Source organism: Corapipo altera, unplaced genomic scaffold (assembly GCF_003945725.1).
Source record: "Corapipo altera isolate COAL_440 unplaced genomic scaffold, ASM394572v1 61, whole genome shotgun sequence".
In the NCBI taxonomy this organism is placed as follows: Eukaryota; Metazoa; Chordata; class Aves; order Passeriformes; family Pipridae; genus Corapipo; species Corapipo altera.
The window spans coordinates 6257847-6264397 of NW_020884910.1; the positions used below are offsets into that span (position 1 = coordinate 6257847).

At 42.0% G+C, this 6551-nt stretch overlaps 2 long non-coding RNA genes across 2 annotated transcripts; one reads left to right on the forward strand and one right to left on the reverse strand.

Moving 5' to 3' along the window:
* Positions 1 to 566: 566 nt before the first annotated feature.
* On the reverse strand, positions 567 to 4243 carry LOC113952020. The gene is made up of 3 exons (XR_003529351.1): positions 4170 to 4243; positions 2394 to 2445; positions 567 to 678 (listed from the first exon to the last, which is right to left on the reverse strand). It is a non-coding gene; the product is annotated as an uncharacterized LOC113952020 (long non-coding RNA).
* An 87-nt stretch (positions 4244 to 4330) lies between these two features.
* LOC113952021 lies at positions 4331 to 6325 on the forward strand. Its single transcript, XR_003529352.1, has 2 exons — positions 4331 to 4429; positions 6125 to 6325. It is a non-coding gene; the product is annotated as an uncharacterized LOC113952021 (long non-coding RNA).
* Positions 6326 to 6551: the final 226 nt, after the last annotated feature.

Genomic DNA, 6551 nt, shown 5'->3' on the forward strand with positions numbered 1-6551 from the left:
AAAGTTAACATTACCGATTGAATAGCTCTTGAGCCCTAGTTAGTTTATTGGTAGAGCTACAGCTTATATACCAGAAGCACATAAATACAAAAGATGAGGATTCAAAAGAAAACTGCAATTTCACAGGCAAGAAAACATAAAAAACCCCTATAGATAAGAGCCTGGATAAATGGATTAATCAAATAACTAATTTTGAAAATCACGGTGTCTCCATGCCCTGTCCAAGTGTCCCCTTCCCTCATGTCCAAGATAGGCATGCAGCTCCTCTAGGTGCTTCATAAACCAGTAGTATTGGATATCCCTAGTACATGACAGCTGACAGTCTGATTACATCAAGTACTTTAAAAAGGGGATAAGAAGCAAAGACATAAATGAGGAATTTTTAAGTAAACCCAGTTATGCTTATTTTGAGTATAAATGCATTCATGCCTATCTTTTTTGAGAAACTTTTCAAGAATGAATGGATGTCTCATTAGACACATTTGCATATTCTTTTTCAAGAACAGCTAAGACTAAAAGAACTGTGGCATTAGGACTTTCAGGAAGCCATTCTGTAATTTTGGAGTCTCGGACTTATTTATTAAGAGATGTCACAAATCAGAAATTTCAGTGACTTGATGATGCAGATTATCTCCCTTCAAGTTTACTCTGAAAGTGCTGCTTTTATTCCATGTATCCCTGAAACAGTCAATGAGGTACAAATTCAATGACTGGCAAGGTTAATACAGGTCAGCATAATTCATCCTTATGTGTTGATCAGTAGCACAGTTACAAAGGAAAGAATTTGCTTTCAGTGTTTGCAAGTAGAAAGAAACTTAAGTTAGACTTAATGCAAGTTTACCAGAAGGTGGAGCTGGATAGTAAATCTAAACAATAGCTTGAAATTAATAGATTCCAAGGATTATTTTAAGTCAGAAATATGAATGTAAATGATGTACCAGTAGTTTTGTGCACTGTAATTCAGATCCTGCAACTGCTAAAAGTTGGCACCTATTACCTGGACAGAACTCAAGTGATCAGAGTAGCCACAAAAGTGTTCATTAATAATATAGTGGTAATATGAAAAAATACTGCAGAAGTATGATTTGAAAATAAAGAAAATGAAATGCTAATTTTGACTCCAACCCTCTGAAGTGTTGAAGTATATACATATATATGTGAAGAGCGTGAAGACTTAAATTGAGGCTGCAGGGGAAAATAAACTTCAGACAATAAAACACGTGCATCAAGATAAATAGTTTTATCAGAGTTATTGTGGGCTATATCTTAAAATTATATCTCAGTGTATTTCACATTTCCATACTCCTATCCCCTGTAAGTTGCTGTATTTCCAGACAAATACTTCTTTGGGCAAGTGAGGCAGACATTAACTTCATCTTTTTTGTCTTGATTCATGAAAAATATCCTTGAAAGACCATCCTTCACTTTGGATGGCCAGACCATCTTTGCTGGACCTTCCCACAGACTGTTTGTAAATCCATCCTCTCAGGGAAGACATGGGTTTGAAACTGACTGGTGACTGGAGAGCCTCAAACCTGACAGCACATGGTCAACCTGCCAAGCATCCAGCTGATCCCAAGGCTTCTGCAGGGCGTGGTGGCACAGCACAGACCTCAGCTTTCATCTGGACCACATGGCTTCTCAGAGAAATTGCCAAGGTCAGGACCAAAACATATTGAACTCTTGTGTTTGTCAGTGAAATACTGTTCGAACAGGTTTGTGGGACAGGTGCATGTTCTGGTTTCCTCCTTTTGGAAAGATAACCAGGCACTATTGTCCAGTGGTGCTGGGCATCAGGGCAGCATGGCGTGCCCCTTTGTTGGTGATATATGCAGTGATGAGTATTACAATGCCAAAAGAACTCCCAAAGCTAACAGATATACACCAGCATCAACCACAGATGAAGCCCAAAGTGAGGAGTGCAGATGTCCTCATGATGGTCCTATGCTCTTTCTTCAGCCATCTACAGATCATGATGGAAGCCAATTTTGGTCAGGAGGCATCTGACAAATAATGAAGAATTGGCACCAGACTCAAGGTCCACATTCACTCTGTTCCAATTGCAGGGAATCTGAGAATAAAGAGCTGTGAAAACCTGGTAAAAGCTGTTTGCAGAGGTTGTCCGGGAAAATGATTTTCCACAGGCAGAAAGAATATGGTAAACCTTTTCAGTGGAAGAAATAATAAATACAGAGCTCCATTGTGTTCCATCATTACTGACACAAGGTATGATTAATGATTAATGCCAGCCCAGTAAAGCCCTCTCAAATATGCCTCCCAAAGAAGGAAGAAGGCGTAGGGTTTAGGTCTTTAGCTGAGGTATCTGAATTAATTCAAATATGATTGTATCTCACATGCTTGGTCTTAATTGTCTCCTCCTGAAAATTCAATACCTGCATTCATGCTCCTGGGCTCCAGGGATTCCAGAGCACCACACTGTCCCCACTGAAAGGAAATGAAAAATCGGCTGATGCTAACCAGACCCCTTCAGCAACTTTACCCATTTAAGTGCTGTATCCTGCAGAGTGATTAATGATTTTTTTCCTTTTACATCTAACAGCAAAGAAAGAAGGAAAGAAAGAGCGTGTACTGTCGCTCACCTTCTAGCCAATAGACTACAAAGGCGTAGTTTGCCAGGATATTCACTTTCCTCCTGTGTGTGATTTATTTTTCATTTGTATCTGACATTGCCTCTTCCTTGGATATGGTTGAAGCCTGCAGCATCTTATCAGCAAAAGGTTTGGCTTGCTCTTGTATGTGACTAGCATTCTGCTTTCTTTGGACCTGTTTAAAACTGCAACCTGAACCTGTTCACCAGCTCTTTATTAACATGTGTTTTATGGTACAGGTGTAATAATTAATCCAAATGGTTAGCAGATGTGGCTGTCTATCTCTGGGCATATCAGTTCCTACACACCACCTCTTAATCAAGCAGTGCCCAAGCAATGCCAAAATAAATGAAAGAAAATAAATTCCACCAAGATATTTATGTGGGCCACCTGCATAGGGAAATACCTTGGCCTTTGCCTGTCCCCTGCTCCAGGTGGCTACAAAAGGCTGAAGTCCCTTTATAAATACAAGTCAAATCAATCTTGCAGGGAGCTGAAAATGAAAAGCTGTGCTTGGCTCCCTAGTTTAACCATAATGAAATTTTGTACATGTGCTCTAAGAAAGCCTTCCCACTTCACCTTATTTATTTGAAATTTCCCTTCTTTTTACCAGTGCCAGCACCTGATGGACTTCACATAATTCAGGTTGCTGGTTCTTGCCTCTGTTTCTGGCAAGACAAAACTAAGGATCTTCTTTGTGTTATCAGCTGGACTCCGGGTGTTGCTTTGCAAATCACAAAGGCTGATGCCAGATTTTTACACTCCTGCCATTTCCACATTTCTTTTTTCAATTATTTATAGTCTTCACATGGGTAATTCCTGACAGATTTTCATCACATTCAGCTTCCGCTGGGACAAAAGGCTTTGCCTGTAAAGGGGTGGTTGTTCTAGCCTGCCGCATGGGGAGCTCGTCTCTGATGGAAGCTGCAGCCTCAGCCTCCCTACAACATCATGGCAAAATGCACCTCCCACCACATGGGAAACTTCCACACATCTGCTGCATTGCATCCAGATGCTCCACTCCAACAACAACCCTGGGAACACCACGGATAAAAAGCCAGGTATCCTGGGCTGCATTGAAAGAAGTGTGGCCAGCAGGTTGCAGGAGATGATTCTGCCCCTCTAATCTGCTCTTGTGAGAGTCTACCTGGAGTACTGCATCCAGCTCTGGGCTCCTCAGCACAGGAAAGACATGGACCTGTTGGAGAGAGTCCAGAGGGGGGTCACAAAGATGATCAGAGAACTGATGTCCCTGCCCTGCCATCACAGGTCCCTTCCTGCCCCAACCATTCTATTATTCCCTGAGGTGGTGTGATATCCCCAGATGGACATCAGGTGCTCTCCAAAGCCACTCTGTCACTTCCCTCCTCAGCCAGACAGGGGAGAGAAAATACCATGAAGGGTTCATAGATTGAGATAAGGACAGGGGGAGACCACTCACCAATTACCGTCACAGGGAAAAGAGACTTGATTGGGGGAGGTTAGTTTGATTTACTAGCAACCACATCAGAGTAGGATAACAAGAAATAAAACAAAGTCTTAAAAACACCTTCCCCCTACCCCTTCTTTCTTTCTGGACTTGATTTTACTTCTGATTTTCTCTATCTCCTCCCCACCAGAGGCTCAGAAAGATGGGGAATAGGGGCTGAGGTCACAGACTCATAGAACAGTTGAGGTTGGAAAGGACCTTAAAAAGCATCTAGTTCCAATGTCCCTGCCATGGGCAGGGACATCTTCCACTAGACCAGGTTACTCAGAACCCCATTCAGACTGGTCTTGAATGCTTCTGGGGATGGGGAGTTCCCAGCCTTTTTGTGCAGGTCAGTTCATCACACATTGCTCTCTGCTCCTCACCTCTAGGTGAGGACAGCTTACACTCTTCCCCTGCTCCAGTGTGGTGCCCCTCTCACAGGAGACAGTCCTCCACAAACTTCTCCTGTGTGAATCCTCCCTCACAAACTGCTCCAGCATGGGTCCCTTCCATGGGGTGCAGTCCTTCAGGAAGAAATTTCTCCGGTGTGGATCCCGCATAGGGTCACAAGTCTCACCAGCAACCCTGGTCCAGTGTGGGCTTCTCTCTCTTTGGTGCTTCAGGTCCTGCCAGGAGCTGGCTCCAGCATGAGCTTCTCCTGTGGACACAGCCTTCAGGCATTGACTTGCTCTGTTATGGGGTCCTCCACAGACTGTAGGTGGATCTCTCCTCCACTGTGGATCTCCATGGGCTGCAGGGAGACAGCTGCCTTACCATGGTCTTTGCCATGGGCAGCAGGGCAATATCTTCTCTGGTGCCTGGAATACCTCCTCTCCCTCCTTCTTCACTGACTTTGGAATTTGCAGAGCTGTTTCTTTCACCTATTCTCAGTCCTCTCTTCTGGCTGCAATTGCTGTCATGCAGCAGCTTTTTCCCCTGTTGAAGTACATTTTCCCAGAAATGCTACCACTGTTGCTGATGGGCTTGACCTTGGTCAGCGGCAGGTCTGTCTTGGGGCCTCTGTTGGACAGGGAAGAAGCTTCTGGCAGCTTATCACAGAGCCAGCTCTATAGCCCCCCACTGTCATACAAACCCAGTAAAGGTGGGCAGGAGTTTTGCCAAAAAAGGGTTGGAAAGTGAAGTTTATGAAGAATGGGCACTGAATACTCCTTACATCCATGGCCATTGGATTCTCAGTGAACAAGAAGCAGTTAATTCTGGGGAAAAGCTGTGCATCATAGAAGAAATCAACTGACATCCTTATTTGTAGCTGTAAATCTGTTTTATCCACATAACAAAAAATGCAGTTATCAGTGCACCTAGTTCCATCACAGGCACTGCTTAATCCTTAACAACTATGATGCTAGGCTACATAGGTAAAATGATGTGCCAAAAATAATATATAAATAAATTAAAGATGATAATGGACATGTACCTTACTATTTTAACCTATAAGCTAATTTCCTAATCAAAAAATATAGGAAAAAGTTTCCTTTAGGTTGTTGTTTATCTATTTGACAAGTTTTGTCTAATAAGCCTGTATATTCACTGCTGCCACAGATGAAAAAAATTGAACAGGTGGATCATTGGAGTGAAGCTTAATGCACTGATTATCCTGGTACATTTTAAATATTTATTGAAAATTGACATTTAAACACAAGGGGAATCAAAACCTTTTTCAGTTTGAACTATTACTGCTTAAATTTCCCCACTATTCAGTCATGCTACAGAGAAATTACTGAACAAAACCAAGCACATTATTCATGATTAAATCTGTGAGACCTATTAGCTATCAGCTTTCCATTAACCAGTCTGAAAGTCTATGCCAAAAAGTGTCACAGTCTGCTTAGAACAGCAGTGGAGCCAGCTTCAACCAAATGGCAGCAGCAGCTAAAAACTCCCAAACTATGCTGATTTCATAACACGTCTCCCCATATTTTCATCCCCACTATGCAAGGTCTGAATGTTGGAATGAATTGTCCTTGATAACACGGAGATGCCTAATAGCCCTTGGAGTCTGAAGTCTCTTCTTTTCTTCTTACAGAGGTTTTGGAACACAGATGTTCACAGAAGTGTGTTAAATGGATTACGCTTCCATTATTTTAACTTGTTTATTTGCAACATGAGAACAGCACGAAGTAAACACCTGGGAAGTTTCAACTGGTAAAGGTCAGATGTTCTTCAGTTATAAAGGCACAAAAATAGCATCTTTTTAGAACAAGCACATAAAAAAAAGTTCAGAAAAGCCATATGTTGTGTAACTTGAAAACTGACATTTTTCTTGTGGCTTCCAAAAATATCCACTTCTGCACCGAGACTAATGCCTGTTACAGTTTAGCCAAAACATGGTCAAAGCAGGTGGTTTAATATTAAAGTCCCATATCAAATTAACTATGATATTCGATATCTAGTAAATACTCTTCAGGGCAAGTTGAATAAGAGCCCTTATTATACTCAACAGATTGGAGTAA